This window comes from Moschus berezovskii, chromosome 12, assembly GCF_049115385.1.
Source record: "Moschus berezovskii isolate FMDL1 chromosome 12, NW_MosBer_1.0, whole genome shotgun sequence".
Taxonomy (NCBI): Eukaryota; Metazoa; Chordata; class Mammalia; order Artiodactyla; family Moschidae; genus Moschus; species Moschus berezovskii.
Genome location: NC_142471.1, coordinates 29,046,903 through 29,057,379, shown reverse-complemented (window position 1 = coordinate 29,057,379; position 10,477 = coordinate 29,046,903).

Genomic DNA, 10,477 nt, shown 5'->3' with positions numbered 1-10,477 from the left:
GTGACGGCAACAAACCTGGGAGCGCGGAGGTGTGAGCAGCTCGCAGTGAAGAAACGGGCATCTGCGAAGGAGGTGAGAGTGTGGGCAGGGCTTCGGGTGGGCAGGCCCTCCGGCTAGAAGGGACAGTGCGGGCAGAGTCCTGGGGAAGCACAGGAGGGAGCAAGCCATACTCCAGGCCCCAGTCTATAGCTGTCATCTCACCCAGTCACACCAGGGGCCTTGGGCAGAGAAAGACCTTCCCTGGGAATGAGTGAACGAGACCCTGCGCCTCCTGAATCCTGGCTGTGCCCTGTTCATTCTGTTAGGGACTCACCAAGCGTGTCTGAGCCTTTCTTGGTGCTGGGCCCTGCCCTCAGGGAGGCAGCCTTGTGAGGCCAGTCGTACCGGACGGGGGACAGGGGAGTTGGGGGAGAGGTTGGCAAACTTGTAAGCCTAGGCTGTGGCATTCACACCATCGCCCTGTCCCCGCCCTCTACCCACCACCCCACCCCTGACCCTCATGGAGGGATGTTTCACCAGGCACAGAGCCCAGGCTTCCTGTTACTTCCAACAGCCCCACAGCTGTTTGGGCAGGAAACAAAGTTCCAGGGCCCAGACAGGACCCGGCGTGTGACAGGCATCTTCAAGACGCCCACGTCCAGGTAGCCCTCTGAGAGTCCAGGAGTCAGGACTTTGCTCTGGAAAAGAGTGGGCAGTCTGACCTTGTTTATTGTGTCCTCCCCTTCCCCTTCATTAGTCTGAAGTCCCAGGGGGAACCTGGCTGCCTTTCTTAGCTCTGACTTTGGCTGGGCTTTTCCTTGGGGATGATGGGGTACAGTTCCACAGTGGAGCTGGTACTGGTAAGGCCAAGAGGTCAGGCTTAGGGCACTCAGGATTCTGGTCAGCAGTCCCACTACCTTGCCTGCACGGGTGGTTGCCATTTTTCTGATGGACACAGTGAAGGGGCCCAAACAGCACAGGAGGATGCTGACGGACTCGATACAGAAGAGGGAAGTAGAGGCCGGAAAAGTGGAGTAAGGTCCTCTTCCTGTCTCCAGGTGACCTCCTCTCTGACCTTGCTGCCTGGTGCAGCCCCTTCCACCCACTCTTCCTTGACCCGCCACCCAGCTCCTTCTGCCTGCAGCCTCCCTGAGCCTCCGCCTTCCTCCTCCCCCAGGAGGCCTGCCTGTGTTCCCACAGCCTAGGCCTGCCCTGCCCTCTCACTGGAGGAGCTCATGTAGTTCTTGGAAGGAGGTTTCACAGCCTGGAAAGGCACGGGCCTGTCTGGGGCCTGGACACAGCGGGGTGTCCGTGAACACTGCCAAGGCACAAAGGGGCACCCCCAACACCATGGCACTTCTCTGACAGCACTCAAAGCTGTCCCTCTGTAACTTTCCCCCAGCCCTACCCAGGGCCATCCTCCAGGTAGCTTTGCAGCCATAACCCCTCTTGTAGGACCAGGGACACTTCGCCAGACCTGACAGGGCTCCAGCGAGGGCCAGCATCCAGCTGGACAGATAAGATGTGTGAATCAGTCTGCTGTGAGATAAGCACTGAGTGAGGCCTTTCCCTTTTCCCCACCTCCTGAGGGAAGCAGAGTCCTGCTCAAATGCCTACCATGTCTCATCTCTGTGGGAGGATGGCTGGACCAGGGGCTAGAGTGAGAATCATAAGCAGTGCTCATGCTCAAGGGCACCTCTGACGGCTGTCCAATGTGCTCCCCACCCCTAATGGGTGGAAGAGGATGTGTTCTCTGGTGCTCAGGCCTCTGCCAGGTGGCACTACCCACTCCTGGACTCAGACCCAGTTCTGTCCCTGGCTGCCTCAGTGCGGCCCTGGCCACAGGCCTCAGGGTCACCGCTGGCAGGCTTTGCTACCTGCTGGCCACCAGCCCAGGGCCCCGGGTGCTGAGGATGGCACCCTGGACCCCATGCGTCAGACACCTCCCACGGTGCCACATAGGCAGCAACTGTTTCCATGGTATTCCGGGGGAAGGGGCCTAGGGCCACTTCTCTTGAGACTGTGTGGGCCTCAGTCTCCCCCTGGTCCCGCCTCAGCACTGAAGCACTGGGCACAAAGTCCAGAGATCAGCTTTCATGCCTCAGCTGTGAAGGACATTTGTATCATATTTCATTTGTATCATTTAAAATTTTTTGTTATAATTGTAAAATTATACATAAAGAAGCACTTTTCATTTGTATCATTTGTATCATTTAAACATTTTTGTGACAGTTATCATCATTCCACAGCCCACACCGGCTAAGTCCTTGATGTCGACCTCTGTCAACCATGGAGCCTACCGGCCGCTAGCCTGACCAGGGTGGGCTTGTACAGACAGGCCAACCCAGGGGTTCGGGTCCCGCCCAGACCCAGCCTCACCCCAGGACCTGAGCCTGGGGTTCACGCAGCGGGGCAGGATCCAGGCCACGGGATGGAGTTGTATGACCTACATGTGTTTGTGTTATTAGCTCCAGAGCTGGCGGGCGGAGGCAGTGACACAATCCCAGGAACTGTTGACTCTGCTCTGCCCTCCCCACGCCTGCTGCTGTGAGAGCCAGAGGAGCCGGCCTGAGGACTGCACGTCCCCGCGGGGCACTGCTGGTGTCAGTGCCGGCGGCGGCCCCCCATGGGCCCTCAGGTGACCCTGGGTCAGCTGCCTGGTCTCTGGCATCCTCCCGTACCCATTTGTGCAGTCCCAGCTTCTGAGGTCCTGGCCTGCCCCCTCCTCCCATGCTCCCTCCCCCTCCCCGCCCTCACTGACAACAGGGAAGGTGAGGCTGGGGTGGGAGTAACCCTGGGAACAATGACCCCCAAGATGAGGAAGCAAGCTCCCCCCTTTCCAGCCTTCCTCACAGATTCCTACCTCCTCTGTTGTTGGTGCCTGCAGGTGCCAGCATCCCAGGATAAGCTAGGGAGAGCTCGGGCCTTGGCCAGGTGCCCCAGACTGCGGCTCCAGGAAAGGACCAGGGCTCCTGGCGATGTGTCCAGCTCTGGCCCACAGGTGGGGGGGTCTTGAAGCCAGATCCTTGTCACACGGGACTCTCAGGCCTGTCCTGCAGACTGGGCACATGAGATGAGGTACGTGGAAGTTCTTTGCAAGCCTGGAAGTGCCCCACGAGGTTAGCTGTGGTGTTGGTTTTGGTCCTGTAACTTTCCAAGGGGCCTGTGGCCACACTGAACTCTGCAACAAGGCCTGAGACAGACATCAGTGTCAACAGGAACCGGGAGTTAGAGAATTTAGTAGAAGGTGCCAGGTGCTGGGCTTGGGGTCTAACTCCGGGCTGCCTGGGGAGGGCAACAAGGACACCCTTGCCCTCAAGGCACAAATAATAGTGTTGGAGAGGGCAGGCATCCCAGAGAAGGGTCTCGTACTGTGTCTGCCTGAGCCCTTGGGCCCCTGCGGGGGGAGGGGACAGGGTAGAGGGCCACCAGGCATTTAAATTGCTCCCTAAACAAAACAGTTCCCTTTTGTTTACTGAGTGCAGTTGGAACTCTGACTGGAAAAGAGATTCCACTACAAAAATGAATATTGAAAAACCAGAGACCTCATCTAACCCCACAGTTTCACCAGTGAGGAAACTGAGGCCCAGAAAAGAGAAGTGGTTTGTCTAAGGCTGCCCAGCTCAGTTGTGTCAGAGCTGCTGCCTAGGCTACTCACCCCTGGTCTGCGAAAAAAGAGCCAACAGCCCGAGGGTGAGGAGGACAAAGGCAAAGCGGGGTGCTGCCGTGGAGGCCACCTCAACTTTAACATGACCGCTGAGGTGAGGCCTCAGGGCCAGGAGCCCTGCTGAGCAGATGCTGATCTGGGAAGGAGAGGAGGGCAAGGCCTCCTCTGATCACTTCTCTGACCAGCTGAGAGCTCTGCGGGTGGTCAGCCCCCTGCAAGCCCTCTCCAACTAATCAGCCACCTCAGCCCCTGCTTTCCAGCCTGCCACCCGCTTCTCCAGGCATCGTCTCACAGTCCCCACTGCAAGTAACTGAGGCAGGCAGACGGGCGCCCCTCTGCCCCGAGGGACCGGCAGCAAGCAGGCCTGGAACCGAGCCTCCCTGGTGTCAGAGCTGTCCTCTCATCACTGTTTCCTGTTCTTTTCAATGTCTTCCCTATGCTCTTCCTCCTCCCCACAACACGGGCTCTGCTCTCCCTGCACCCAACCCTGTGCTGACTGGCCCAGCCTTGCCCTCACTGTCTTTAGCAAGGAGAGTTCCCCAGCCAGGGGCTTCCCGGGTCTCTCAGTCCACAGAGAGCTACCAGCCTTTCACACAGCCTGGGCCCAGTTCCTCCCCAGGAGGTGAACTTCTGTTTATGGTCTCTTGACTGCAGAGCAGGCTCGGGCCAAGAACTTGGTCCTTCAGCCATGACTAGCTGGGACTAGGCCAGAACATCCAAACAAGCTCCTGACACCTGCCCTTTCCCTAAGATACAGTCCACATTTCAGTGCCAGGGCAACCAACCATTTCAGCTTACCCAGAACTCTCCTGGTTGGCACTCAAAGTCCCCAGTAAGTTCCTCATACCTGGGCAAGCTGGGACAACTGGTCACCCTACTCAGCATACACATACCTAGGGTCTTCATGCCTTCCCCTCTCTCCATTGAACAGGGTCTTTCTTCTTTCTATTCCCCCAGTCCCCACTGAGGCCAGTGAGTGGTCAGTCCACTTAATCTGTCTGGCCCTCTCAGACTCGGCTGGGGCCTAGCCCAGGCCCAGAGTAGAGGTAAAGGCCCAGAGTCTGCTAAGGTGAGCAGAGGGTCTACAACCTATTGGGGGAAGCCTACCCTAGGCCCTGTGAAAGAAATAGCAGAGGGAGTCCACAAAAAGCCTAGTGGGATCCTGGGTCTTGATCTCAACCCAGCTTTATCTTCAGGCTGGGAGGTAGGTCACTCTGGGTGACCCCAGGTGGGGGAGCCCTAGAGCTGGAGTCAGGCAGGGCTGCCCGGGGCTCACTGAGACAGCTTCTACCTGTCTGGGCTTGAGGTGAGTCATTTCCTCCCCCAGCTGGTATGAGGCTGGGAGGGGAAAGGAGGGGATAGTATCTAAAAATAGTAGGGCCCAGCCTTGGAGATACCCAAAGAGCTTCTCCTTGGGCAAGGGAGGAGCCAGCTTCTCACCAGAGCTGACACCAGCTGTGACCTCAGCCAGCTGCCTGCATCAGGCCAAGGAGAAGGGCGCCCCACCCCCACCCCTTCCCAGGCTCAGTGTAGGGTGCTGAGGTGTGGAGGAGGCATCTGGAGGGCTGAGGCACAAGTAGCGTAGGGGTGGAGTGGGAGCTCGCACAGAGGCCTCAAGCAGACAGGGCCTGGAAAGGGGAGGGTGAGTCTGTGATTCCGAAGGCTCGGCCCTGGCAGGAACGGCAGGGACTGGATCACCAGCCTGGATTTCCCTCCACATCATCTCCGCAGAACGTTCACTCCCCACCCCTACCCACACACAGAGACACACACGCAGACACACAGACACAGCCTGCACACTCAGCTGGCCTGTGAGTCACTTCCCTCTGAGAGGACTCATCCCCCTGCTAAGTGGGACTCAATTTCCCTGGTCAGCAGCACAGACTGAGGACCCACTGTGTGCTTGAACCACACCCTGGGAAACAAGGAAGCAAACAGTAATCATGACTGTCCCTGGCCTTGGGGACACTTTAAGAGGCCCGCTCAGGAAAGGGCAGCACAACATCCAGAGCAGAAACACAAGAGGCAGGGAGGCCCCTGAGCGGCGGGAAAATCTGGAGTCAGGGAGGCCTCAGCTTAAATCCTGGCCAGCCATTTTCTACCCACATGACCTGAGACAAGTTACTTGACCTCTCCCTGTCTCAATTTTCTCATCTGTATAATGGATGACATATAAGGTCTTCCTCACATGCCAAATACAATATTGCCTATAAAGTCTCCAAGCAAACAGACTTGTTTCCATTAAAGCTCATGGTGTGAAGCTATCAACTTAAAAAAACAAAAAGGCACTACAGGTTTCAGTCCACATTTGTAACCCAAAGACCCAAGATGATAATATTCTGCCTGGCCCCATTTGTGACAGGTTAAGACGAGCAGTGGCATAAAACTGCATTTTACAACAACAGCAATGGCCACTATTATGAACACTTCATAGTTACCTCATTTTCTTTAAAAAAAATTTTTTTTAATTTATTTGGCTGTGTCGAGTCTTAGTTGCGGTGTGTGGGCTCTTTGCTGCAGGCGCTCGGGCTTCTCTGTGTCTCCAGGACTCCAGAGCACGTAGGCTCAGTGGTTGTGGACGGGGGCTTAGCTGCCCTGCAGCATGTGGGATCTTAGTCCCCCAACCAGAGATGGAACCATGTCCCCTGCCGTGGAAGGCAGATTCCTAACCACCGGACCATGAGGGAAGTCCCCCTCTTTTCTCTCGTCCTCAAAACAGCCTCATACAGCAGGCATTATTATCCCCATGTTACGTGTGGAAAAATGGAGGCCCAAAGACAGTAAGTAACTTGCCTCACATCATACAGGTAGTATGTGGCAGAGACCATGTTTCCACTCTTGAGTCCAAACTTCTTGTACTTCGTGGGATGTAAGTGGACGCCTGTTATGTCTGGAGTTGGGTCTGTGACTCTCTGACTTTTGGGGGAAGGGGCCCTTGAACACTAGCCTGGGGTGACTAGACTATGCCAAGCCATTAGGGGCTGCCGTCTGTCTCAACTCCCTCACCCTGAGCCCCCACCTAGAAACGCAGAATGTACTCTGCCCTCTCTCGGGGTTACCTCTTGTACTCCTCACAACAGCCCCGTGAGGGAAATACCACAACTCCCACTTGACAGAAAAGGCAGACAGATCAAAGGGATCATGAGCCTTTGGTGGCCACAAAAGGGAAAAGACCTGGGGAAGGCAGAGTCTGCACCTAGTGTTGGCCCCTCAGACTCCTAGACTGAGGCTCTGTCCCCACACCCTGGCTGTCTGATTTTAAAGGGGAAGGGGTAGGAATGCCTCTGCTCTCTCAGGCTCTTCACACTTTCCCAGAACCATCCCTGTTCCCTCTTGCTGGACTGCACGTAAAGCCCAAAGCTTGCATCACTCAGTGGGCCCCCAGCTCCAGTAAGAGCCTCTTTTCTGTTTCTGTGGGGTTTCCCCACCGTTATCTGAATCATCCTCTGCTGGTCCCAGAAGAAGGGAGAGAGGAGGCCTCTTATCCCTACAGCACAGATGGAGAGACTGAGGCAGGAAGTGACTTAACTCCAGTGCGTCAGGGGCCAGAGTTGGCAGCAGTCCAGGCCGGGAGGCCACTGGTGGAGCTGGCAGCAGCCAGGGTGCCACACCTTCAGTTTTCAATGCTGTAGAGTAGGCACAAGTATCAAGAAAGGTGTGTTGTGTTGCAGGCCCTGGGTGAAGAGATGAGAGATACTGCAGAAAAGATGAATCTGATAAATAAAACAGACAAAACCCGGACACCCACTCTCACTGCTACAGACTCCCTGAGCCCAGCCAGGTAGAGCTTGTAGCTCAGTTTTCTCCTCTATAAAAATCATCAGGGCTATCCTTTATTGGGTGACTTCTAATGACCACTGGGTCTTAACACTTTATAGGCACTGTCTTATTTAATTCCTACTACAAGCCAGTGAGGTTGGTATGTATTAATACTATCATCATCTCCATTGGACAGATGGCTTACCGGAGGCTCAGAGAGGTTAAGCAACTTCCCCAAAGACACAGTGCTTGTTCCAGCAAGTATAGGGCAACAGATCTAGGGGCTGACTTAGAACAGCTCTCCAAATACAGAGGCAGAGGGGCCTCCGCGTGTGTGGACGCCCACGTGGAGCTGCCCAGGTGTGTCTGCGGGTTGGGAACAGGAACTCATGTGTCTGTCAGCACAGTGCAGGGCGGGGGTGAGGGGCGAGGAAGGACCAGCGAAGAACAGAACGCCAATCGCCCCGGGGCATAAAGAGCCAGGGCGTCCTGGAGGCAAGGGGGATCCGGACAAGCCTGTCCGGGCGGTGCGCCTGCGCGCGCCCACCCGTGCTGGGCCGAGCCGGAAGCCGGCGGCGCGCGCCCTGGAGCCCAGCACAGGTGGCTGGGAGAGCAGCGGCGCGGGGAGAGGGCTTAACTGCTGCGGGCGGGTGCCGCAGGCACCCTCCCCTCCCCTGTCCCAGCCGCAGCCCGTGACGGGCCCAGCCGCACGTTGCCGGCGATTGCCTCATCCGACCGCGGCGGCTCGCGCCCTCCCGCACGTTTAGCGCACAGCACACCCCTTGCACCGGGCGGGCGCTTCCCCCGGCCTTGTCCCTCCCCCTCCCCCGGCGCAGACCACGGCCAGGCTGAGTCCCCAGCGGCCCATTCACCCGGCTCCTCGACCCAGACACCTTTGATGGCTGCCCTTTGCTCCGTCTGGTCCGAGTGGACAAATGAGGGAAATTGAGTAAGCCAGCTTACCAAAGCAGGAAACTCCTGGCCACTTTGTTACGCATGATTTTTCAGCAACTTTTCGGGAGAGGCGGGGCAGGGAGGATTTCTGGAGTGAAGATGATTGGGGACTCATGCTATCCTCCGGGGCTGTGAGCACCCTCCAGTCTGGCCTTACAGGCCTGTACCTCCCAGGCCAGGCACAGTGCTTGACACTCGTGGGTGTTCCGCAAATTCTGAAAATGCATTTCCTCACCCTCTTCCTGTTTTGAGTGGCTGCCAGAAAGAATGCCCAGGTGAAAGGGGGCGGGCTTTAGTGCAGGAGCTGAAAGCTGGTTGTTGGGGCTTTCAGTTCGGTTCAGTTCAGTCGCTCAGTCGTGTCCGACTCCCGCGACCCCATGAATCACAGCACGCCAGGCCTCCCTGTCCATCACCAACTCCCGGAGTTCACTCAAACTCACGTTCACAGAGTCGGTGATGCCATCCAGCCATCTCATTCTCTGTCGTCCCCTTCTTTTCCCGCCCCCAACCTTTCCCAGCATCAGAGTCTTTTCCAGTGAGTCAACTTGTCACATGAGGTGGCCAAAGTATTGCAGTTTCAGCTTTAGCATCAGTCCTTCCAATGAACACCCACGATTGATCTCCTTTAGAATGGACTGGTTGGATCTCCTTGCAGTCCAAGGGACTCTCAAGAGTCTTCTCCAGCACCACAGTTCAAAAGCATCAATTCTTTGGCGATCAGCTTTCTTCACAGTCCAACTCTCACATCCATACATGACCATGGGAAAAACCATAGCCTTGACTAGACGGACCTTTGTTGGCAAAGTAATGTCTCTGCTTTTTAATACACTATCAAGGTTGGTCATGACTTTCCTTCCAAGGAGTAAGCGTCTTTTAGTTTCATGGCTGCAATCAGCATCTGCAGTGATTTTGGAGCCCAAAAAAATAAAGTCTGACACTGTTTCCACTGTTTTTCCATCTATTTCCCATGAAGTGATGGGACCAGATGCCATGATCTTTGTTTTCTGAATGTTGAGCTTCAAGCCAACCTTTTCACTCTCCTCTTTCACTTTCATCAAGAGGCTGTTTAGTTCCTCTTCACTTTCTGCCATAAGGGTAGTGTCATCTGCATATCTGAGGTTATTGATATTTCTCCTGGCAATCTTGATTCCAGCTTGTGCTTCTTCCAGCCCAGCGTTCCTCATGATGTACTCTGCATATAAGTTAAATAAGCAAGGTGACAATATACAGCCTTGACGTACTCCTTTTCCTATTTGGAACCAGTCTGTTGTTCCATGTCCAGTTCTGACTGTTGCTTCCTGACCTCCATACAGGTTTCTCAAGAGGCAGGTCAGGTGGTCTGGTATTCCCATCTCTTTCAGAATGTTCCACAGTTTATTGTGATCCACACAGTCAAAGGCTTTGGCATAGTCAATGAAGCAGAAATAGATGTTTGTCTGGAACTCTCTTGCTTTCTCCATGATCCAGCGGATGTTGGCAATTTGATCTCTGGTTCCTCTGCCTTTTCTAAAACCTGCTTGAACATCTGGGAGTTCATGGTTCACATATTTCTGAAGCCTGGCTTGGAGAATTTTGAACATGACTTTACTAGTGTGTGAGATGAGTGCAATTGTGCGGTAGTTTGAGCATTCTTTGGCATTGCCTTTTTTTGGAACTGGAATGAAGACTGACCTTTTCCAGTCCTGTGGCCACTGCTGAGTTTTCCAAATTTGCTGGCATATTGAGTGCAACACTTTCACAGCATCATCTTTTAGGATTTGAAATAGCTCAACTGGAATTCCATCACCTCTACTAGCTTTGCTTGTCGTGATGTTTCCTAAGGACCACTTGACTTCACATTCCAGGGCTGGCTCTAGGTGAGTGATCACACCATCGTGATTATCTGGGTCATTAAGATCTTTTTTGTACAGTTCTTCTGTGTATTCTTGCCACCTCTTCTTAATATCTTCTGCTTCTGTTAGGTCCATAACATTTCTGTCCTTTATTGAGCCCATCTTTGCATGAAATGTTCCCTTGGAATCTCTAATTTTCTTGAAGAGGTCTCTTGTTTTTCCTATTCTGTTGTTTTCCTCTATTTCTTTGCATTGATCACTGAGGAAGGCTTTCTTATCTCTCTTT